We start from the raw sequence: 26,580 nt of genomic DNA, 5'->3' as shown, positions 1-26,580 counted from the left end.
GCCCAAAGTAATTTATAGATTCAATGCTATCCTCATCAAGCTACCATTGGCTTTCTTCACAAAATTGGAAAAAACTACTTTAAACTTCATATGGAACTAAAAGAGAGCCTGCATAGCCAAAACTATCCTAAGCAAAAAGAACAAAGCTGGACGCATCACGCTACCTGACTTCAAACTATACTACAAGGCTACAGTAACCAAAACTGCATGGTACTGGTACCAAAACAGATATATAGACCAATGAAACAGAACAGAGGCCTCAGAAGTAACACCACACATCTACAACTATCTGATCTTTAGCAAACCTGACAAAAACAAGCAATGGGGAAAGGATTCCCTATTTAATAAGTGGTGTTGGGAAAACTGGCCAGCCATATGCAGAAAACTGAAACTGGACCCCTTCCTTACACCTTATGCAAAAACTAACTCAAGATGGATTAAAGACTTAAATGTAAGACCTAAAACCGTAAAAACCCTAAAAGAAAACCTAGGCAATACCATTCAGGACATAGGCATGGGCAAAGACTTCATGTCTAAAGCACCAAAAGCAGTGGCAACAAAAGCCAAAATAGAGAAATGGGATCTAATTAAACTAAAGAGCTTCTGCACAGCAAAAGAAACTATCATCAGTGTGAACAGGCAACCTAAAGAATGGGAGAAAATTTTTGCAATCTATCCATCTGAAAAAGAGCTAATATCCGGAATCTACAAAGAAACGAATTTACAAGAAAAAAGCAACCCCATCAAAAAGTGGGCAAAGGATATGAACAGGCACTTCTCAAAAGAAGACATTTATGCAGCCAACAAACATATGAAAAAATGCTCATCATCACTCGCCATTAGAGAAATGCAAATCAAAACCACAATGATTTACCATCTCACGTCAGTTAGAATGGCGATCATTAAAAAGTCAGGAAACCACAGATGCTGGAGAGGATGTAGAGAAATAGGAATGTTTTCACATTGTTGGTGGGAGTGTAAATTAGTTCAACCATTATGGAAGACAGCGTGGGGATTCCTCAAAGATCTAGAACTAGAAATACCATTTGACCCAACAATCCCATTACTGGGTATATACCCAAAGGATTAGAAATCATGCTACTATATAGACACCTACATGCACACCTATGTTTATTGTGGCACTATTCACAATAGCAAAGACTTGGAACCAACCCAAATGTCCATCAATGATAGACTGGATTAAGAAAAAGGGACACATATACACCATGGAATACCACGCAGCCATAAAAAAGGATGAATTCATGTCCTTTGCAGGGACATGGATGAAGCTGGAAACCATCATTCTCAGCAAACTATCACAAGGACAGAAAACCAAACACCACATGTTCTCACTCATAGGTGGGAATTGAACAATGAGAACACTCAGACATAGGGCGGAGAACATCCACACACCAGGGCCTGTCAGGGGGTGGTGGGCTGGGGGAGGGATAGCATTAGGAGGAATACCTAATGTAAATGATGAGTTGATGCATGCAGCAAACCAACATGGCACATGTAACAAACCTGCACGTTGTGCACATGTTCCCTAGAACTTAAAGTATAATTTTAAAAAATTTAAAAATCACATTGAGTACACCCCCGTGACATAAAAAAAAGAACAATTATCTCAAAACAATTATGTAATCTTCCTCATTTTTCCTTTAAAAACCTTTATCTTCCTTTACCTCCCTGAATATGCACATAGTTTACTATGAGACATGTATTCCCATTGCTACGCCTATTCCCAAATAAACATTTTTCTTTTAGATAATCTCCCTCTGTTTTTTAGGTTGACAAAATAAATCTTTTAAAACTACAGACATGCTGACCTCTATATATAAATTATAAACTTTATTGAGAGAATTTAGAGAGGACCTAAATACATGGAGAGATATACTATATCTGCGAAATTTGGACAACTCAACATTGGAAACATTTCGGCTCTCCTAAAGTGAGTGTCAGAGTCAATGCAATCCCAGTAAAAATCATTAGCCATTTATTTGTAGAATTTGAGAAGCTGATTCTAAAATTTATAAGGAAATGCAAAGGATTGAGAGTAGCTATGACATTTGTAGTAGTCTGTTTTCTGTTGCTTATAACAGAATACCTGAAACTAGGTAATCTGTAATGAAAGGGAATTCATTTATCAGAGTTATAGAGGCTGAGAAGTCCAAGGCTGAGAGGTCATATCTGGTGAGAGACCGTGTGCAGAGTCCCAAGGTGGCACAGGGTTATCACAGGGTGAGGCGACTCAGCAAGCTAATATGCTACCATGCTAGCTCAGGTCTCTTCTCCTCTTCTTATAAAGTCACCAGTTCCCATCCCATGATAACTCATTATTCCATTAATCCATGAATGGATTAACTCATTAATGAAGGCAAATCCCTCATGATCCAATAACTTCTTAAAGGTCTCATCTCCCAATGTTGCCTCATTTGGGGTTAAATTTCAACCTGTGTTTTGAAGGGGACAAATATTCAAACCATAGCACTTGGTTTTTCTTGGAGAAGAAAAACAAGATAGGAAGACTTAGTCTATGATATCAAGGTTAATAAAGTATATTAACTAATATAGTGAGATACTGATGCAAGGGTGGGCAAAAAGACAAGCAGAACAAAACAGCCAGCCAGAAATAGACTTATACACATTGTTTTAGTCAGTTCAGATGGCTGTAACAAAGTACCACAGGCTGGGTGGCTTATAAACAATAGAAATGTACTTCATACAGTTTTGGAGGCTGGAAATTTAAAATCAGAGTGCCGGCTTCGTGAGGCACTCTCCCAGGTGAGGGCCTCTCCTGGTGAGGGCTCTCTTGCAGGTTGCAGTCCACCAGCTTCTCACACGAGGAAAGACAGCTCTCTAGCTCTCTGGCCCCTTCTTTATTTTTTATTATTATTTTTATTTTTTTGTAGAGACAGGATCTTGCTATGTTGCCTAGGCTTGTCTAGAACTCTCGGCTCACTGGAGCCAAGTGATCCTCCCACCTCAACCTCCCAAAGCACTAAGATTATACAGGCATGAGCCACCATGCCCAGCCTTGGCCTCTTCTTACAAGGGCACTAATCCCATTCATTAATGAGGGCTTCACGCCCATGACCTAATTACTTTCCAAAGGCCCCATCTCCAAATACCATCACACTGGGAATAGGGTTTCAACACAGGAGTTTTGAGGGAACACAAACATTCAGTCCATTGCACATATACAGATGCTTGATAAATGACAGAGATGGCATGGTGAAGTAGTAGCAGCAAGGACTGTCTTTTTGATAAATGGTAGTAGGACAATCAAATATCTGTGAGAATGAAATGAAGTTATATTTCTAGCTGGTACTAAACCAAAAAGTCAACCTCAAATAGATTATAAACCTAAATGTAAGAATAAAAACTGAAAGCTTTTAGAGGATTATATAAGAGAAAATGTCATGATCTCAGGATAAAGAATTTCCTAAGAAGCAGAAAGCACTACATTAATGTTTGTTGAAGATAATGAACTGAGTCATAAAATGTCATTGAAGTAAAAGGTTAGAGGTGCACACCCAAATGGAATGAAATTCCACAAAGTAGAAAAGAAGTCATCAAAATGGCAAGAGAGAGCCAGAAATAAAGACAATTATTGTCATTTACAGTAGCTGTCTCTATAAAGCTGTCATGAACACTGCACTAGCAAATACTGAAGCTCTGATCCTAGGGGAAATATAGGGCTAGGTACCTGGTAGGCCTCTGGTCACAACATGTTCATCAACCAATCAATACATAACTTGTTTTATAAGTGTTTCTGCTTAACGATACTTTATTTAACATACTCATGGCAACAGCACTATAACTCATGACTGAACAAAGTTTATCTAACACATGTTTTCTCCATAAGACACATCACAGCCTTCTTCCATTTAAGAACACTAGAAAGCACTTCAGTACTACACCTGGGGGCCATTTAAACAGTGAAATCACCAACAAAAAGCACAAACAGGTAAAAAAAAAAAAAAAACAGCACTAAATCAACCACAAAAAGACAACTGTTTATAGTGTGAGAACTGAAGTAAGAAGACAATGTTGCCTTGTTCAACCTCAAGTGGGAACGAGTCATCAGGTGACTCAAATTTTGAACCACTCTGCACATGTCCACAAATGACCATACAAGTCCTGAGTACTGATTTTGGAGTTACAAATAAATTTTAGTGAGTAGGTGAATTCATAAATACAGAATCCTTGAATGAGGCTCAACTGAATATATATACAGTAGTCCCCCGCTCTGGGGTTTTGCTTTCCACGATTTCAGTTACCTGGGATCAACCATGGTACAAAAATGTTAAACAGAAAATCTAAGAAATATGCAATTTGTAAGTTTTAAATTGTCATTCCAAGTAGCATAATGAAATTTCTCACCATCCTGCTCTGTCCCACCTAGGGCATGAATCACCGCTTTGTCCAGTATATCCATGCTGCATATGCAACCCATTCATTACAGTCCAGAAAAAAAATACTGTGTACACAGGGTTCAGCACTATCCACAATTTCAGGCATCCACTGGGGATCTTGGAACGTATCCCTCAATGATAAGGGAGGACTACTATATTCAGTCCTGTGAGGCCTGGTCTGTGAGAGAAGGCACATTTTCAGTTAAGTCAGCAAAGGAATCAGGATCCTCAGAGAAGGACCATGTGATGCTCTGAACAAAATGGGCAAGAGGGTACTGCAGGGGAACAGTGCCTGAATGGGCTTACATTTTGAGGAACAGCCAAAGATGACAGGGATGAAAGAACTCTATATAATCAACTGACCCCAACATTCAAATGAAATCCTAGTAAAAGTTATTTCAATGGTTTTTATGCTTTGACATACTTGTCTGCCATGGCATCATAGCATACTGATTAGGTCTGGATATGAAAATGTGTCAGGCATGCTCAAACATCAGTACACCCCAGACTGTTACTTCCTTAAGAAATGAGTGTGGGCTAATATTTAACAGTGTACCCCAGACTGTTACTTCCTAGAAATGAATGTCGGCTAATATTTAACCATGAAAGTCATTGTTTATAATGTGGTATTTACAATGGGACTGGAGAACTAGAAACAATCTATGTCCACCAGTGGGAAACTTGTTAAACTATGTTCTACCAAAAAATGGATTTTTATTATAAAAGCAGTAGCATTTTTGAAATCTCTTCTAATTTATGTTGCCAATTCCCACCCCTATCTCTACCTTACCCCTTTAAACTTAACCAGCCATCATCAAAGAGCATTAAGAGAAGGTGGGGTCCTATAATAACATAGATAATATAAAAGTAAGCACTGTCAAAAATATTTATTTTAGCTGCCATTTAACAATCAAGCTACAGAGTTCTTCCTGTAGAATGAAGAAGATATCCTGCCTTCTATTAAAACTTCTCCCTAAAACTAACATTGGGAAGGACTTAATAGATGTGGGGAAGGGGAGAGATACAACAGAAAACTGGAGAGGCAGATATCATATAAGACTTCATAAGGAATAGTAGATAATTTGGATTTTACCACAACTGCAATTAGATACTGTCAACAAGCTTTAGGTGAAGAAAAAGCAACATGATCTCATTTATTTTTTATTTTTTCAAAATCTACTCTGATGCAGTGTGGAGAAATGATTGGAAGGAGGTAAAAGAAAATGTGGACAGACAAGCAACTACACCATTGCTTTAGTCCAGGTGAGAAATGATGGTGGCTTAAACTAGGATGACTAGAATGAAAATGGAGTTTGAAAAAGAATGAATTTAAGACACATTTTAAAGCAGATAATCCTTTAAAATGCTAAAATTCAGGTATTACAGTGACAATATTAAGATTATTTTTCCCCTCATGGTATTTCCCAAGTTTTTGTTAAACAGTAGTACTTACATCTAAAATTTTTAAAACATCACTTACTTTAAAATAATTAAACTCTAAAGCAAACAAATAAGATACTTGTAAGCAAATCCAGGCCTAATATTTGCAAGGTCCACAGCCAGAGCATAAATGAAAGCCCATAGTATATCTCTAAAAATGTAAAAGTTATAAAACAATCTGTTAAATAAAATGTTTAATTCATGTGCCTTGATGAAAATTTTAAAACATGTATAAAAGTATGATTTTTTTTTTTTTTTTGAGACAGGGTCTCACTGTCACCCAGGCTGGAGTGCGGTGGTACAATCATGGCTCACTGTGGCCTTGACTTCCTGGACTCAAGGGATCCTCCCACCTCAGCCTCCTGAGTAGCTGAGACTACAGGCACATGCCAATCATGCCTGGCTAAGTTTTTGTGGTTGGTTTTTGTTTGTTTGTTTGTTTTTTGTAGAGACAGAATTTTGTTATGCTGCCCATGCTTGAACTCCTGGCCTCAAGCCATCCTCCTACCTTGTCCTCCCAAAGTGCTGGGATTATAGGTGTGAGCCACCATGCCTAACCTAAAGTTATGATTTTTGTATGACTAAAAGTTGACGGAATATCCAAGACAACTGAATTTAAGCATTATTGTACATGTCTGGATATAATGTTGATGAGCTGACAGTGTCTAGATAAAAATAAGATAAAGACATATATAATTTTCAAATTACAATATAGTCCATACAATTTATCTTTCTACCTTAATTTTATCAAATCACTAATCAGGTTTTCTCATAATTTGTGTCATATTGCCAGTAAGTATCCAAAGGATTAAAAATAAATTCAATTTATTTAGAGCATAAAAAATGTTTAATAATAACATATTGGATACTTGAAAATTGCCAAGACAGTAGATTTTTAAAGTTCTCATCACAAAAAGATGATAAGGATGTAAGGTGATGGATATGTTAATTAGCTTGATTTAATCATTCCACATGTATACATATATCAAAACGTCATAGCGTACCCTATAAATCCATATAATTTTCATGTCAATTAAAAAATAAACATTGATATAAGAAAAAAGTGTTTAAAATTTAAAGATCACCAAAATTTATATTAAATGTGAAAAATTAAAAATTAAAAGTTTCATATTGGTTTTCAAATGTTATCTTCTTTTTTCTATTTTGAGACAGAGTCTCACTCTGTTGCCCAGGCTGCAGTGCAGTGGTGCAATCTCAGCTCACTGCAACCTCTGCCTCCCAGGTTCAAGCGATTCTCATGCGTCAGCCTCCCAAGTAGCTGGGACTACAAGCAGCACCACCACACACCAGCTAAATACAAAAGTTTGTATTTTTTGTAGAGACAAGGTTTCACCATGTTGGCCAGACTGGTCTTGGACTCCTGGGCTCCGCCTTGGCCTTTATTTTTTTTTTTTTTTTTTTTTTTGAGAAAAGATTGATGTAATTTTTTCCTTTTTGAGTTCCAACCCCAAAAATATTCCAGGAAAAGATAGGGGGAGACTGGACTGGTTCTTCTTCAATGGGCTTTTGCCATCAAGGAGGACAGTGGACTTGCCCCACATCCAGGCTACCCCCACATCCAGGCTACTCTATGCCCACTTCTCCCCTGCTTAGCCCGGGGACGGGGGGTGGGGTGGGGACGGGGCGTGGGGGGCGCGGGGGTCAGGGCAAGGAGACAGTAGAGGTGGCAGGGGTAGCTGGGAGGGAGGGGCCAGGGCAGTGATGCTTTCAGGTAAGAATTTGAGCTGAGGCTGGGGGGATAGAGGAATAGCTGCCCATGTGCAGTTACCACTGCTCAGTGACAGAGCCTCAAAGGTTGGCCAGAGCTGAAGGTACCACATGGGTGTGGGTGAGGCAGGCTAAGTGGGATGGCTGCAGTGCCCAGCTATCATATGTTATCTTTTTTCTAAAATATTAAAAATTATGTATAAAAATTCAAAGACAAAATATAAATTATAATTAACAATTACCAAATTTTAAGTAAATTTATTATAATAAAGTTTAAACTTTAATGTGATTTTTTAAAAAACTAAGTCCTATTATGTATTTTTACAAAAACAGAACTACTCACAATTCTAGAGTTCAAGGCTCATCCACGGCCAATGTCCAGAATATCAGGACCTTCATATAAAAAATTTAAGAGTAATATGAGTTGTTCAACATTGCAAAATATTCCTCAACTGCCATGAGCCACTGTTACAAATATCATCCTAATTTATATCTCCAGAACCACATACTGGAATACAAACAGAAACAAGAAAATGGATGCTCAGCAGCCCTGGGAAATGATTCTTCAATATGCAAGAATCTACTCCATTTGTGCTAATTAATTTGTCTTTTCCCTCACCTAAGAACTTCTGTCACTCAAATCCTCCCCATACTCCAAAGCAGTGTCCATAACCAGCATCAACAGCCCATAACCTTCATGACATTCACACAGAATCACTTTTTGCTTCAATGGCACACGGGAAGAGATGGAGGAAAGTGTTATCTGGAGCCTGAATGGTGTTAGTCACTACAGTGGACATTTGGATTAAAAATTGTACTATGCCACTTAGTGCTGGATCTTAAATGACACTTATGTTTTAAACATTTGTGATATATGCATCCTTTAAGTATAAGATCCAAAGCAGGGGCCCCTGTCGCCCAGGTCTTAAGGTGATACTCTAAACTTTAGTGAATATTTCATCCAGGATCTACTGAAATCTAAGAAAAAAAAATTTGAGCAGATTGATAGCAGCTTTTCTTTTTTAAATGTATATAATGAGAGAGCTGTTAACAAAGTCAAAAGAGTTATTGACAGAAGTAAAGATGGCTGTAGTGGGGGAGAAATAAAAACACGAAACCTTTCTCTACCAAGTTTCTGCAATAATTGACTAATTATAACATGGATGACTGGGAGTTTAGAACCTACTACTCATATTTTTCAATCTTAACTTTCCCTAATATGGTAAAAACATGGGTTCAGAAAATCATCTCATGTCTTAATTCAAGCTTACAAAGGTATATCAGATTAAAGGCAATAAAACGTATTTCATAACTAAAAATAAAACACACAATATAATAAGAGAGCAGAAATCAATGGTACAAGGGCTCTGGAGAGATAAGAAAAGTCAGATGCTCAGTTCTTTCTTTGGATACTTTTATCAACCAAACTGCCTGCTGTGATTACTGGCCTATAAATTAACTTTTGCAATTAAAGCAGTGAATTTTAACTTGAGGCAAACAAAACCCTATTGTTCACTAAGTTTTATCACCAACGATTACAGGACAGAGAGATCTATATCTCCAACACTGTATGCTTAAAAAGAAACAAAACTTGTTTTTCAATTATGAAAGTAATATATGTTCATTATAAAAAACTTGAAAAACTACAAAAATATAAAACGGTATAAAGTATGAAAGTCACCCATAATCCTAACCCTAAACTATTAACATTGTTATATTTCCCTTATTGTGTATACTACTTTGCATATTTGAGATCATACTGTGAACCATGATTTTCTACCATCCATTTTTCATTTAACTTTACATCATAAACATTTCTCATATTTTATTATTTCTAAATATCATTTGCAAAGGCTGCATAAGTCATATGCAGACTTAGAGTACCCTCTAATTTGCTTAACCATTCCCCTAATGTTGGAGGTTTAGGTTGATCTTTGGTTTCTTACTACTATAATCACACTGTGATGAATATCTTTATTTATAAATCTTTATCTGCATTTCCTAGTATTTCCTTAGGGTACAACTAGACTATGGAAACCAAGGAAATAAGTATTTTTTAAATATCTTGAATGTTTGTCCCCAGTTTTTTCTAATAAGGTATTCTACATTATATGTCCACCAATAATGTATAAGGTGCCGTTTTCACCCTCCATTATCAATATACTGGGTATTCATGACTTTTTTCCAGTATTTGATTATCTGATAAACAAAAATAAGTCACTGCTGTTTTGTTTTCTATTTCTCTGACTACTAGTGAAACAGAACCTTTTTTTGCAAATATTTGTTAGTCTTTATTCACTCTTCTGTTAATTGTCCATACATACTAACAGATATTAATATCTATTTTCTTAGTGATTCATATATATGCTTCATAAAGAAAAATACTGTCTTTTGCATCATATTTCTTATAATTATTTCCGTTTTGTGTCTTATATATTGATTTTTTTCAAGAAAGTTTAAAAATTTTTAAATAGGCATCTCAACTTTTCCCCTTGTATTTTATTTTGAGTTTAAGCTTATTCATTTATTCAACAAATATTCACCAAAGACTTGCTATGTGACAGAAACTATGCAGGAACACTAAAGATACAGCAGTAAATAAGACATATTTCTAGCCTTCAAAGAGTTTCTATTTGGCCAGGCAAGGTGGCTCACACACATGTAATGCCAGTGCCTCAGGAAGCCAATTCGGGAGGACTGCTTGAGACCAAGAGTTTGAGACCAGCCTGGCCAACATGGCAAGAACCTCCCTCCACAAATAAAAATTTAAAAATTAAATAGGCAAGGTGGTGCATGCCAGTAGTCCCAGCTACTCAGGAGGCTGAGGCAGGAGGATCACTTGACCCCAAAAGTGCAGTGGTGTGATCTTGGCTCACTGCAACCTCCGCCTCCCAGGTTCAAGCAATTCTCCTGCTTCAGTCTCCTGAGTAGCTGGGAGTATAGGCACATACCACTATACCTGGTTAATTTTTGTATTTTTTGTAGAGATAAAGTTTTACCATGTTGGCCAAGTTGGTCTCAAACTCGGGACCTCAGGTGATCCGCCCTCCTCAGCCTCCCAAAGTGCTGGGATTACAGGCGTGAGCCACCTATTTTCTATATTTTCTTATATTGTCTACTAATATTTTTTTGAGTCTGTTTTCTCAAATTCTTTCGCCTGGAATTTATTCTAGTGTATAGTACGAAACTAAATTAATATTTTTCTAAGCAGCTAGTTAACTATTCCGCAACAGTTACTTAATAATTCTTTCCTTCCCCAGAAATCCTTACTGCTGGCTGGGAACGGTGGCTCATGCCTGTAATCCCAGCATTTTGGGAGGCAGAGGTGGGCAGATCACTTGAGGCCAGGAGTTCGAGACCAGCCTGGGCAGCATGGCAAAACCCCATCTCTACAAAAAATACAAAAATTAGCTGGGTGTGGTGGCACATACCTGTAGTCCCAGCTACTCGGGAGGCTGAGGCAGGAGAACTGCTTGAACCCAGGAGGCAGAGGTTGCAGTGAGCTGAGATCACACCACTGCACTCCAGCCTGAGTGACAGAGTGAGACCCCATCTCAGAAAAAAAAAAAAAAAAAGCAATCCTTACTGCTTTCACTATCATATATTAACATGTTATATATACCAGGGTCTATTTCTGTCTATTCCATTCCTTGATCTGTCTGCTAATTCTTGGCCCAGCATTACATTGATTTAATTATTCACACTTTATAATATTTTTAAATATTTGGTGTTGTTAATCATGCTTTTCATTTTAATTCCATTTTTCAAAGCTATTTTCACTTACAAATACTTTATAAGTAATTTTTATAACCTTTCTTGGGATTTTCACTGAAATTGAATTATATCTACAATTTAACTTGGGAAGAAACAAAATCTTTATAATATTCAGTCTTTCCATCCAAACATTCCTTTTTTCCATTTAATCTTTCTTGAAGGCATTCATATATTCCCGGTGATTCTGGAGAAAACAGAAGTATTAATCAGTAGGCTTCCCTTTATATATATACCTTAATTCCTAAGCACACCCAACCTTGATGACAAAGCAGTGTCTTTAAAAGGAAAAAAAATAAATGGACATTGTGTGCTAGCCCCTCATCATTTGTTTACATCAGATTATAATAGCTTTCTATGTGTACCTAGGTGAGGAAAAATGTTAACAACAGTGGACCCTTCACCTCAGAACACAGATTTACACCAAACATCCCCTTAAAAGTTTTTTTAAAAACGACTCTGGTTTTGTCATTTCTCAATTTCCCACACTCATTACAGACTTTCTTTGGAAGAATAAATAATAAACTCTGTTATTAACTCAAATTATATGTTTCTACTAAGCGAAATTCTAAACAACAGCAACAGTAATAACTGCTATCTATTGAATATCTACCATGTTCTATCATTAAACTTCAAAATAATCCTGCAGGATAGGTGGCTATATTCACCTTATAGGAAAGGAATCAAAAGCTTACAGAGCAGAGGAGCAAATCCTTCCCTGTTCCGCGTTCAGCCACCCCCACAATGCTTTATGCTTGTTTTTATTATTTGTAACACTTTGTAAAGTTATTAAAGGAAGATCTATTGCTTCCCCCTTTTGGGGTAGAACTGGATGGCAACAAATAAAATAAAATAAAAATTAAAAAGCTTAGAGAGAAGCTCAAGATCACCCAGCTAGGTAATGCTGGAGAATCCAAATTCAGACCTAGCTCTCTCCCACTCAAGCTGACTCTCAAAATCATCATCATCACAGATAACTAAAATGATCTCTTAATATCCACCAAACCTGTGGCACCACTAGCTTTTGCCAATACTCTATGTAAGGAAAAGGTACTTTTCAATAGCCCTACAATCTTCCGAAGTTTGCTACTCTCTGTATTTTAAATACAAACAGGTAAATAAGTAATGGGACATTGCTAAAAGTTGACTGGGGAAAGAAATACAAGCCACTGAACTGCTTTGATAGTATCTGCTCTTCAAGTTCTTACAGAGGAGGAGATTGGCTTCACGTCCATAGTACCCATCCGACTCCTACTCTACCTGCAAGTCCCCCCAGCCAGTGACCCGGCAGGATTCTATAAAACACAGATACACAATGTCAATGTTGTTGATTGCCTGGAAATTTTGAGTTTCTTTAGGGTAGTTTGATGTATTTGGGTAGGGAAACAGGATTGAATCACATGGCCTGGTCCTAAAATGTAGGGTTCTATCACTGAGTCCTTGGCTTAGGAAACGTAGTATTTGAAAATGTTGTGTGCTGATCCACTAGACCATGCCACAAATATTTTCAACCATACTCAATCTTCTACAACTTTGTTTTCTAAAGTCTTCAAACACTCACTATAAGAAAATATTTCTTATATTTAATATAAATCTTACTTTTTGAGTCTGTTATAAATGAGAAGTAGGCCCGTTCTTGTAATAATTTTTCAAATACAGGAAAAGCGCTTTTTAGTCCCCACTTTCATCTATAGTCTATAAGCAGCTCAGCTGCTGTCAGCTCCAAAGTAGTTGATAAAAATCTTATATTTATAATACATACTTGCTCAGAAACTTGGCGTTAATTTCAATTTTAAAAGTATTTTCATTAATCTTATAAATTACTGCAAAATCTGGAATAGCACCATCTCTTTTTTTAAACTTTTAAGTTCAGGGGTGCAAGTGCAGGTTTGTTACATAGGTAAACTGGTGTCATGGGGGTTTGTTGTACAGATTATTTCATCACCCAGATATTAAGCCTAGTACCCATTAGTTATTTTTCCTGATCCTGTCCCTCCTCCTACCCACTACCCTCCGAAAGGCCCCAGTGTGTGCTGTTGCCCTCTATGTGTCCATCTCTTAACTAACGGTAAATGCTCTAAGAACAACCATTAATGTTTACTAATAATTTTCCAGGAATATTTAAGTTAAATGTCTGATTTTTTTTTTTTTTTTTTTTTTTTTTTTGAGACGGAGTCTCGCTCTGTGTCCCAGGCTGGAGTGCAGTGGCGCAATCTCGGCTCACTGCAAGCTCCGCCTCCCGGGTTCACGCCATTCTCCTGCCTCAGCCTCTCCGAGTAGCTGGGACCACAGGTGACCGCCACCACACCCAGCTAATTTTTTTGTATTTTTAGTAGAGACGGGGTTTCACCATGGTCTCAATCTCCTGACCTCATGATCCGCCCGCCTCGGCCTCCCAAAGAAATGTCTGATTTTGGTAATGCTAATTTTTTAAATATATATATATGCCAGAAAATGCCACATATTTTCAAGAGGTACTCTTAGTATCATCTCTACAAGATGACTAAAAGTGACATTTTGAAAATATCTTTTAAACAGCTCCACCTCATGTCACTGCTGCTGAGATTTCTGACTCCTCCCTTCCGGCTCTTCAGTGGCCTTCAGTGCCCACTGGATTCCAAAGCTCAATCCTCTGTGCAATGATTCCAACTCCAGGGATCAGTGTCTGAAGTGAAGCTACAGATTGTCTGGTGGATAAATAATCCAAGAAGGAACAGGGGATGTTATGACTTTTTGAGAGGAGGCTAACATGTCATCCTTGACACATAAACTTTAAAAAATAATAATAATGGAAATGAAGAAAGAAAACAACAGAAGATGAGAATAGCAAAAGAGCTAGAAAGTTCCGACAGGTAAGAAAACAGGAAACAAACCTCTAAAATGCTTAAGAAAAATATTGCAAATGTGTTTATACAATGTGTATTTCATGTTAGAATAATCCAGTTTTAAAAAGTAAGTGAAGATCATTAAAAATTGGAAATATGGTGCTTTTAAGCTAAATTGTACTAGATGCCTTTTTACATATATGATTTGAAAAACAACCCTACAGTTTCAGAATGCACTACTGTAAGAAAATTATAAAAAGAAATCACCAAAAGCTAGTATTGGCACAATGGGGTTTTAATTACTTTATCTTTTAGTAAATAATCTTAAAAATCTGGTATACTTATTTTCATTGGCAGAGTTGAGATCTCCTTTCTTAATGCACTTAATGTTTTATTATTTTAAAGAACTGAAAACCCCCACATTCCTAAAATGATAAGTTCAGTTATTAACCTTCAAAGAAAATAAGTCAATTCAGACAAGCTGTGTTGGCTTGTTTTTAAAACAGTAGCTTTGAGAAGCATATGTATTTTCCACTATCACTTTATATGGGTTCAGGCAATGGTCAAATTCAAGGAAAAAAACATAAAAACCATTTTCAGCAGAGAAAATCAAAGTACATGTAATAAAAGAATGGTTGGGTCAAATGTAATCCTCAAGTCTTAAAAGACAGCACACACTTCTGCAATAGATAGATATGAAATTTGATTTTTGGAATGGGTGAATAGTTGAATAACTTAAGGAGGTTTGCATGATGTATAATAACCAGACCAATTATACTTTTTAATAATGCTGTAAGAGATTAGGCATTTGTTTCTTGATGCTTAGTGCAGTTACTTAATGTAGTACTTTGTTCTTAGGGTAAGCTCTAAGATGTACCTTTACAGAGATTCTAGTCTATTTGTTTTCACGGAACACAAATGATTAATTTGACTGATCTTTTAAAAAATGAAATGACCAAATAAACTAGAAATATTGCTTTGTGTATGATTTAGGAAGTAGACGTCTGTTCCTGGCTCTGCAACTAACTACACAACCATGAGCCAGTCACTGGATCTTAGTTTCCATGTTTGTAAATCAGAAATAAAGTATCATTCCTATCTAGAGTACAGGGCTGCTGTAGAGATCAAGTAAGATAGCAAGCCTTGTCAGCACATGAATTATTGATGAATTAATTAATGAACAATGCAGTACTTTAAAAATCATTAAGCCCTAAAGAGTATGAGACATTATCTGCATCAGCACAACCACAGAATCTGTATTCTTAGAGATTTAAGAAAAAGGAGAGAGAATTCTATGGGAGATGCTCACAGTGTGGTCCTACCCCATTTTGGGCTCCTCACATATATACTTGGGGGTTGGGAGATGTACAAAACTTTACCCAAAGCCACAAACTCTCTGAAGTTACATAACAGAATTTTGTTCATATAGAACAAATAGAAAATGTTCTACTTCTTTGCTTTTAAAATTAAGAACAGGAAATACAGAACTTGATATAAGAAATATAAAACAGGAGGCAATAGAAAATCTTGGAAAGAACACGGAACTCTCTGGAAGCCAGAAGACTTGGGCTCTGGTCCCTGTTCTGCTAATATTTAACTGCAATGCTGCAATATCTGTCAAATGAAAGGAATATATTAGAGGACCTTTATAGTCTCTTTCAGATCAAAGCACCATAGCCCCAAATGAAATAGAACAAATAATGTAAAATATAATTTTTCTATGCCATGGACAATTAATGGAAAGGGGAAAAACAAGAGTAAAGAATAAGACAGATGGACAGAAAGAGAGGAAGAGAGTAAATGGTAAGGAAAAAAACAGACAGACCAAAAGGCAGACACACACAAACTCTACCCCCAGCTCCCTCCCCCTCAAAAAAAGAATTATATGAATAAAAACACAGAAGAAAGATACATACTAACAAAATGACATTCAGATGCAGAAATAAACATGTACATAAAAACTTTGGTGGAATTATGTCCTTATTTTATCTTGAAACTTTTAAACACAAAACTACCCAAAAATTTAACATAATGTTGTACTTTTATGTTAAAAGGCATAAACTGAATCAGTTCAAGGCAGGTGCCTCATGAGCTAGATACAATCAAGTTGAAGGTTTAGGATTAACTGCTGCCATATGCTACTAATATTTTTTAGCAAAATGTCACTTGATAATTTCAGATCTCACTTCCATGGGTCAATTCCAACCAAACAAGCCAAAGATGAACTCTCCTAAAATAGAAATGAATCCCAAGAATTTTTTTATGAACCAGGGCTTAGTATTATTTTGCTTCCAGATAGGCAAGATTTAAATATTTTAACTTAATAGTTACCAATTACATAAAGTGTAAATCCCACATTGCCATTTAAAGCCCATATTTGGCCACTTTCCTATTTAATCTTCTCTGTATTGTGTAGAGGATACTAGATAATGTAACTCCAGCACTCTCCTTTGATTCCCTCCTAAGATGAGGCCCTTCAGATCCATACGCTTTTCTGAGCTCCAAGCTAAGATAGGAATTTATAGACTGGGGAGCTAATTTGTACTTTGATACTAATCAGAATACAGGAGAGCAGAAGAATTGCCACCCAGTTTCAAGCCTGCTGTTGCAGGATTTTGAGTACTCCCCATTCACTATGAAGTCAGCCCAGATTGACAAGAATAGGCAACACAAGGGCTCCCAATGTTTATTTTCATCTCTATCTGCTAGGAACCCTGCAAAATTATGTGAGTTTTCACATCTGTAAAGAGAAAACCTGCAGGATTCATAGGAAGCTTTTCTTTCTTGTAGATAATAAGAGCTTGGAAGAAAAAACACACAAGACTTTTCCAGTTTTGTTTGGTTTTAGCTAACTCCTTGGACTTTCTGTACTTTGGTTTTTCCCTCTATGAAATGGAACTATAACAATCCCACTCCTCCCTAACACAACTGGTGATGGAGAAATAAATAGCACAGCAGATGTGAAAGCACTCATAGCTCTTTGGAGGATGAGGATTAGATCAGTTCAGTCCAAGTGTCTGAGACATGCAACAAGAATAACAATAATGAGCACTTGGGTTTGAACAGTGTTTAACAGTTTATACAATTTTTTTTAATTTTTAAAAAACTTTTTAAGTTTAGGGGCACACGTGCAGGTTTGTTATACAGGTAAATTGCACGTTAGTCGGGCACGGTGGCTCACGGCTATACTCCCAGTGCTTTGGGAGGCCAAGGTGGGCAGATCACGAGGTCAGGAGATCGAGACCAGACTGGCCAACATGGTGAAACCCTTGTCTCTATTAAAATACAAAAAAAATTAGCCGGGTGTGGTGGTGCGTGCCTGTAGTCCCAGCTACTCAGGAGGCTGAGGCAGGGGAATCACTTGAACCCAGGAGGCAGAGGTTGCAGTGTGCCAAGATTGCGCCACTGCACTCCAGCCTGGCAACAGAGCAAGACTCCGTCTCAAAAAAATAAAAATAAAAAAATAAATTGCACGGCATGGGGGTTTGGTGTATAGATTATTTCATCACCCAGGTAACAAGGATACTACCCGATAGGTCGTTTTTCAATCCTCTTAAAATGTTTTAAAGATATTATTTCATTGGCCTTTATAACAAGGTATGAAGTAGGGAGGCTATTTTTTATTTCATTTGACAGATAAAGAAATTGAGGCCAAGAGGAGAGTGCCTTGCCCCAGATCAAACAGCTAGTAAACAACAGGACATGTCTCCTGACACAAAATCTAGTGCTCATTCTAGTTTACTCAACTACATACGCAGTTAATGCCTATTTCCTTTCATTCCTATCCTCCTTTAAGTGAGGCTTGCTTGGTAGGAGGCCTCTAATTAGCAATCAAAGCTTTCTGTCTCTCATGTATAGTTCTAATCTATCAACTGTATAGAGAGCTTAAATTTGACTTGAAATTCTCCTTCAGCCAATATCTGTGAACTCTGGGTCTCATGAGTCATCCAGGCCTTAAACTTTCCTTTTGAATACCATTATTTATAAATTTTGCTATTTCTCTTATTACCACATAGCATCTGTTAAAGCAAACTAAATATAGCCTGAGAAGGACTCCATACTTCTACATTTGAGTCCCTGTGGATGAACTGTAACCTAGCTTAATAGGCAGACAAGATTGAAAACCTAACCGAGGAGTATGTACCTGTAACAATAGCTGAGTCTTGGCCAATCCCAGCGGCCAAACTTCAACCACTCATAGACTGCTAAGCATTCAAACTATGTTCAGAGAAGGTAAACGTCAACCTGTAATCAATCTAGCTGTTTCTGTACCTCACCTCCAATTTCTGGACATCACTTCCCTTTTTTTGATCTATAAATTTGTTCTGACCACGAGGCATCCCTGGAGTCTGAATCTGCTGTAATTCTGGAGGCTGCCTGATTCACAAATCGTTCATTGCTCAATTAAACTCCTTCAAATTTAATTCAGCTGAAGTTTTTCTTTTAACACGTCTGAGCCACAGATCAGTTCCTTGGATCCTCCCTCCTCGGCCTCCCGAGTAGCTAGGACTACAGGTGCTCACCTCCATGCCCAGTTCATCTGTGGTATTTTTATGCTGTTCCTCATTGTGTTATCCATTGTTGAAACCATGACAGACCTAAGTATTCTTAAGGTGATTTCTTTCCAATAAGAAACTGCTAAGCCTTAGATCTCAGAGAGAACATGAGAAGAGGCCATCATAATTTCAAACAGCAAACAAAATTGCATTCCCTTTCATTCCTATTGCCCAGTTCCCTTTATCAATGTTATTTATGTAGTTTTCTTCAAACTACTAAAGAATAAACCAAGATGAGAAGTCCCCCCCTCCTCCGCCTTTGCTGTCTTTCAATGTTTTCTCTTTGGGCCAGAAATCCCAGCACTTTGAATGGCAGGGAATCCTTCAAGCCTGTTGTACATCCTGGTATGAATAATTCTACTGAATATAACCACCCTAAACTATGCTGAGCCATAGAACCATAGAACCAGAGCCTGCCTTTCCTCTGGAAGTTAGAAGAAGAAAGGATCTGGAGGAAGGAAGAATTGGAGGAATGCTTTTTAAATGAAGTTAATTCTGGGTAATAGCTCACTAGACACTGGCTGCCTTCCTTGCCTTGATCTCCAAAATTTGAGCAATATACCCAGAAACTGCCTATGGCTTCAATCCCAGAGAGTGGAAGAAGTGAAAAGAGGAGAAGGCATATGCTATTCCATGGCAGATATGTTCTGTAATTCTGGCCTCCAAACTAAAGGCTGTAGACTGGCTCTGGGTGGTAGAGCTGACAAATGTTATTCAACATACATATACTGAGTACCTACTATGTGCTCTATGTTGGGGCTGAGGGACAAATTTAGATGTGTGTTCTCACTTAATCTTCACAACTACTCAGATAGATAGATATTATTTATCCCCATTTTACAGATAAGAAAACAGAGGAGGAAGGATACTGACCTACAACAAAGTCAGACAAACACCAAGAAGTGATGCTCCAACTGGAACCTGTCTTAGTCCATGTGTGATGCTTTAACAAAATAACACAGACAAAATATCACAAGGTTATAAACAATAGAAATTTATTTCTCACAGTTTTGGAGGCTAGGAAGTCCAAGATCAAGGCGCCAAAAGGTTCAGTGTCTGGTAAGGGCTCTTCTCTTCCAGAATGGCACCTTGTTGCCGTATACTCGTACAGCAGAAGGGGCAGAAGAGGCGAACTCACTTAGGGCCTCCTTATAAAAGGAGTGAGTTTGCCCTTATAAAGCCCTTTTATGAGGCCCTAATCCATTCGTGAGGGCAGAGCCCTCATGACCTAGTCACCTCCTAAAGGCCCTACCTCTTAATACTGTTGCATTGGGGATTAAGTTTCAACATGAATTTTGGAGGGAACACAAACATTCAAACAAACCATAACAGAACCTAACTTCAAACACAGTTTGAGTACATAGCAAAACTCAGGCCTCCACAGCACAATCCCTATCCTCCTGACTTTTTATAGTCCATTGAAGCAAGTGTGTGCATACTCGGGTGACCCTAAAAAAATACAGAAGTTGGCCAGGCATAGTGGCTCACGCCTGTAATCCCAGCACTTTGGGAGGCCGAGGTGGGCAGATCACGAGGTCAGGAGTTCGAGACCAGCCTGGCCAAGATGGTGAAACCCCATCTCTACTAAAGATACAAAAAATACAAAAACTTAGCTGGGCATAGGGGCATGCACCTGTAGTCCCAGTCGCCTGTACTCCCTGTTTCCTGCCTCGGGAGGCTAAGGCAGGAGAATCGCTTGAACCTGGGAGGTGGAGGTTGCAGTGAGCAGAGATCACACCACTGCACTCCAGCCTGGGCAACAAAGCGAGACTCCATCTCAAAAAAAAAAAAAAAAAAAAAAAAAAACAGAAGTTGATAGGGATAGAAACACATTTGGCTGCTTCTACAGTTAACAAGATGCTGTTACATTCCTTGCCTCACTAGCTCTAAAGACTATACTAGCGGGACAAAGAAAGCACCTGAGATGAGATGAGAGGAGGGTAAAGGTACACAGAGATACCCTGGATATTTGTTCTATGTCCTCTCAGGGGCTTTGCTACAGAGAATTGCTACAGAGAATTATCCATATTAAGAACTTGCATTAATATTCCGGGTTCTGTTTCATTTTTTAGGGTCTCAAGAGTGTGCTCAAGTCATTCACATGTTTCCATCAAATACAGACACAGATCAGGGAAGATTAAACTCTAATAATTTCTCATCGGATGCCTCAGAACAAAGTGCCTTCCAAGAACTAACGGCCAAAATATCCACCCACAACACAAATAAGCTTAGAAAATCTCTTCTTACAATCCTGACACAATGGAAGTTTCCCTAAACCACCCAGCATCTAATCCAACCAACACAAAGAACAACAACTCGGCATTCTTTTACTGAGTCCTGTCAACCCCCTTCTCCAGCTTTACTCCTATTATTCATAGCCTATACTGTGGTCTTAATTGTGGGCCTTTTTGGAAACCTCTCTCTCATTATCAACATCTTTTAAGAAGCAGAGAAAAGCTCAGCATTTCACCAGCATACTGATTGCCAATCTCTCCCTCTCTGATATCTTGGTGTGTGTCATGTGCATCCCTTTTACTATCATCTACACTCTGATGGACCACTGGATATTTGGGGATACCATGTGCAGACTCACATCCTATGTACAGAGTGTCTCAATCTCTGTGTCCATATTCTCACTTGTATTCATTGCTGTCGGAAGGTATCAGCTAATTGTGAACCCCCGTGGCTGGAAGCCCAGTGTGACTCATGCCTACTGGAGCATCACACTGATTTGGCTGTTATCCCTTTTGCTGTCTATTCCCTTCTTCCTGTCCTACCACCTCACTGATGAGCCCTTCCTCAACCTCTCTCTCCCCACTGACCTCTACACCCACCAGCTGGCCTGTGTGGAGAACTGGCCCTCCAAAGAGGACCGGCTGCTCTTCACCACCTCCCTTTTTCTGCTGCAGTATTTTGTTCCTCTAGGCTTCATCCTCATCTGCTCCTTGAAGATTGTTATCTGCCTCCGCAGGAGAAATGCAAAGGTAGATAAGAAGAAGGAAAATGAGAGCCAGCTCAATGAGAACAAGAGGATCAACACAATTTTGATTTCCATCGTGGTGACCTTTGGAGCCTGCTGGCTGCCCCTGAATATCTTCAGTGTCATCTTTGACCGGTATCATGAGGTGCTGATGAGCTGCCACCACGACCTGGTATTTGTAGTTTGCCACTTCGTTGCTATGGTTTCCACATGTATAAACCCTCTCTTTTATGGCTTTCTCAACAAAAATTTCCAAAAGGACCTGGTAGTGCTTATTCACCACTGCTGGTGCTTCACACCTCGGGAAAGATATGAAAATATTGCCATCTCCACTATGCACATAGATTCCAAGAGGTCTTTAAGACTGGCTCATATACCAACAGGTATATGAAAATTGATAATGCTGAAGCTCTTCTTGAATGGGAGCTGGACAGGTAACGGTGGGAATAGGGCAAGATGCAGAAAGAAGAAACCAGAACCAAAAATAGCAACTTTATACCCACTTTTCCTTTAGGCTAAGACTGCCTGTCTCATATGTCTATCCAACACACCCTCTAACATACATGAACACACATACCACCCCTTTTATCTTAAGAGAATAACTCTAATAATTCAAACAACCTGGCTGCCATCATTTGTGGCAAAGAATGAGAATGAGAATGAGAAAGCAGAGAGGGAGGCAAACAGCAGTGATGGCTGGGGAACAATGTTCACAGATACTTTTATTCAATGGAATATCTACAAAAGTTATGACTAACGATATGCCTAGTAAAAACACTGCTATACCTCCTTAGCACTGAAGCAAGTCTATTCTCAGATATGAAAACTGTAACCTTCAATCATATAACTATTCAGTTAATTAGCCAAGTCAGAAAATCCCCCCTTATAATTCATTAATTAATTAACAAACTAACTTTGGACTAAAGTTGAAGGGCTGGTTTTAACTTAACATTTAAACGAAGTGTTGTAATTACAATTAATTCCCATGCTTGAATCATATCTCCAGTTTATGGTAACAATACATTTTATTCACTAACAGTGCTATTAGAACTGGCCACAAATTCTTTAGCATAGCAATTATGCTAGAAATTGCTTTAACTAACTTATTAATGGCCAATGTAGATACAGCTTTCCTCACAAAGTGGCTTTTAATCCCTAATTCTTTATGTATATTAAATAGTGGTCATTATTACTTTATCACTGGATCTCAGAGACTTTGTCAGTAGCATTTTTATAATTAGCGCCAGATTTTTAAAACCTTCTCATATATCTTGTGGCTTAAACATTTTTAAAAGAGCCTTCATCCCCACAGAGTTACTTACACAGGGGAATCAACTAGACTGTTCTCGAAAGACATTAAGCTAGTGTTCAAATGGCTATTAATTGCAGTCACTGTTACTAAATAGTGACCAGCTCTACCACTTCCTAGAACAAACCTCCCCTGTGTCTGTCAAATTTGAACTGCAGCTTATTTGTATGTTAAAAATGTAACTGTAGGCTGGACTCGGCAACTTACCCTGTAATCCCAGCCCTTTGGGAGGCCAAAGTGGAGGATCACTTTTGCCCAGGAGTTGAAGACCGGCCTGAGCAACACAGTGAGACTTCATCTTTACTAAAAATACAAAAAATTAGCTAGGTGTGGTCATGTATACCTGTAGTCCCAGATACTTAGATGAGAGGATCACCTGAGCCTGGGAGATCGAGGCTGCAGTGAGTCACGATCATACCACTGCACTCCAACCTGGGTGAAAGAGTCAGACCCTGTCTCAAAAAAAAAAGTAACTATATTTTCTTTTGAATAAAAAGTAATGTTTCTGGAAACATCTGTGATTTTTCTATTGTGCTTTTTCTTGCACATTAGCTTTCACATTTTCCTCTCCTGAAAATCTCTTTCTCTCTTCCTCTTTCCCTCCTTCCCTTATTCTCTCTTTATTCATTCTCTTCAGGGTTTCTATTCTCTGTTTTATCATTTTGGAATAAATGAACAACAAAAGCACTGCAGAACACACAAATGAAATAAAATCTAACCATCTCATGGCAGTAGCTGTAAATGTCACTTTACTTACTTGGTAAAGAAATACCGATTCTAGGCCAGGCATGGTGGCTCACACCTGTAATCCCAGCACTTTGGGAGGCCGAGGTGGGCAGATCCCTTGAGGTCAGGAGTTCGAGACCAGCCTGGCCAAAATGGTGAAACCCCATCTCTACTAAAAATACAAAAATTAGCCAGGTATGGTGGTGAGCACCTGTAATCCCAACTACTCAGGAGGCTGAGGCAGAAGAATCTCTTGAACTGAGGAGGCAGAGGTTGCAGTGAGTGGAGATCGTGCCACTGAACTCCAGCCTGGGCAACAGAGAGAGACTTCATCTCAAAAACAAAAAGAAAAGAAAAGAAATATGATGCTAGTTGCCATTATTAAAATGATTCTGATCAAACAATTTGATGTGGTTTAGATGTGTGTCTCCTCCAAATCTCATGTTGGAAAGTGATCCCCAATGTTGAAGGTGGGGCCTGATGGGAGGTGTTGGATTATGGGGGCGGATCCCTCATGAATGGCTTAGTGCCACTGCCTTGGTGATGAGTGAGTTCTCGCTCTGTTAGTTCAGGTGAGCTGGTTGTTTAAGGAGTCTGGCACCTCCTCCTCTCTTGCTTCCTTTCTTGCCATGTCATATGCCAGCTCCCCCTTCACCTTCCACTATGACTGTAAGCTTCTTGAGGCCTCACCAGAAACTGAGCAGATGCTGGTGCTATGCCTATACAGCCTGTAGAACCATGGGCCAAATAAACCTCTTTTCTTTAAAAATTACCCAGCTTCAGGTATTCCCTTATAGCAACTCAGAACAAACTAACACACCACCAAAAGCAGGAAAGGGCATCAAATTCTAATATTCCTCCCTCCTCTCACCCACATACATATACCCAATCTCCTCTAATCGTTACTTCCACCCTGAACACGCAGAAGAGATCTCCTGTATATGACTAAATACTATGGCATTCTTTCCTTGATAAAAGCAATTTCCTTCCATAAAGATGTTTTTGTTTTTTCTTTTCAACTTTTCTTGAGCAAATGGTGTAACTATCAATAATAGTCTTTCTTGTGTTTATTTTTACCTCAAAAAAGTAGTGAATTAAATGTATTTTTAATGTATGCCTTCACCTTTAAGGGGCTTACGTTCTGACAGGTAGGCAAACACAAGTCTATAAGTAGCTACTTCGAGAAGAAGGTATAATGGAAACATAAACCAAGTATTGTGGGTAAAAGTCTTATATGAGAGGAAACATGGAAAGACTTCAGAAAATCGCCTTTATTTCCTCTATTTTTGCAGTATTTGTGGATAGTTCATATCAATTTGGTCTATCGGTGAGCAAGCTGGTGTATGAAATAAGGTCTCACCTCCCTCTCTGCAGTTGCCAGATAAGCCTTTTAGGAGACTGTACTTTCATGTTTGCCAGATAGTCCTGGAAACAGGTTCCTCTAGCCAGCACTCCAAAAACTCCTATCCCCCAACCTCAAATCATTTTGGATTGAGAATAATTTCTCATATCTTTAAAAGCTTCTAGAAAAGAAGACTATTAGTGGAATGAATAAGTGTTTATGCCCTCAAAGAATTAGTAAACTATCCTGAATATGTCTGTCCAGGAAACCAGAGCTGAATGAGAAAATGCTAAAACACTCTTGCAGCAAGTCCCCTAAGTTTCCTCTCTGCCTGAACAGCATAGTTCATCAGCCTAATGAACAGAGTCAATCTCTCTTCCTGTAAGCTTTGTTTTTTTGTAGAATAATAAATCAAGAAAAATATATTAAGCCCTTACTATATACTTAGCTCTGCATTTGGTATAGAAAAAGTACAAGACACAGCTTTAAAGAATTTACAACCAAGCTGAGGCTTTAAAGCATTTACAATATACCAGGGGAGTAATTCAATGTGTTGGTTTTGAAGTCTTTCCTTCTTTTTTTAATTTACTTTTTTAAATTACAGTATAGTTGACAAAAATTATACATATTTACAGTGAACAATGTGTTTTATGTATAACGTTATGAAATGGTTAAATCAAGCTAATTAACATATCCATCATCTCACATACTTATCACTTTCTGTTGTGAGAACATTTAAGAGCTACTCTTAGCAATTTTCAAGAATCCAATACATTGTTATTAACTGCAGTCACCGTGATAGACAATAGATCTCTTGTACTCATTTCTTGTGTCTGAAATTTGGAAACTTTGACCAGTATCTCCCCAGTTCCACAACCACCCCTCAGCTCCTGGTAACCATTCCACTCTCTGTTTCTATGAGTTCGACTTTGTAAGATTCCACATAAAACTAAGATCATGTAGTATTTGTCTTTCTGTGCCCGGCTTATTTCATTTAGCATAATGTCCTCCAGGTTCATCTATATTGTCGCAAATGACAGTATTTCCTTCTTTTTAAAAGCCAAATAGTATTCTATTGTATATATCTGTGTATGTGTCTATGTATGTGTGTCACATTTTTTCATTATCCATTCATCCATTGATGGACATTTAGGTTGATTCCATATCTTGGCTATTATGAATAATGCTGCCATGTACATGAGAGTACAGATATCTCCCTGATATGCTGATTTCAATTCCTTTGGATATATACCCACGAATGGTATTGCTGGAGCATATGGTAGTTCTAATTTTAATTTTTTGAGGAACCTCCATACTGTTTTCCATAATGGCTGTGCTAATTTACATTCCCATCAACATGTACACAGGGGTTCCAAAGGCTTCTCTTCAGGCTAGGTTGAAAGCTGACTAAAGGAAAGTTAAGGGTAACTGAAGGCAGAGTTAATATCAAAGGAGGACTCAACTGACCTTTATACCCATAAGTGA

General features: G+C 38.1%; 1 protein-coding gene and 1 pseudogene across 1 annotated transcript in view; one reads left to right on the top strand and one right to left on the bottom strand.

The window, feature by feature from the left end:
• The window catches only part of KLHL3 (kelch like family member 3), a 275,134-nt gene that overhangs the window by 171,387 nt on the left and 77,167 nt on the right, over window positions 1-26,580 (bottom strand). The window lies entirely within an intron of this gene.
• On the top strand, window positions 13,908-21,962 carry LOC129486356 (putative neuropeptide Y receptor type 6; annotated as a pseudogene).

This window comes from Symphalangus syndactylus, chromosome 7, assembly GCF_028878055.3.
Source record: "Symphalangus syndactylus isolate Jambi chromosome 7, NHGRI_mSymSyn1-v2.1_pri, whole genome shotgun sequence".
NCBI lineage: Eukaryota > Metazoa > Chordata > Mammalia > Primates > Hylobatidae > Symphalangus > Symphalangus syndactylus.
The sequence above is the reverse complement of the archived record's forward strand: the minus strand, read 5'-3'. Positions and strand labels throughout refer to the sequence as shown.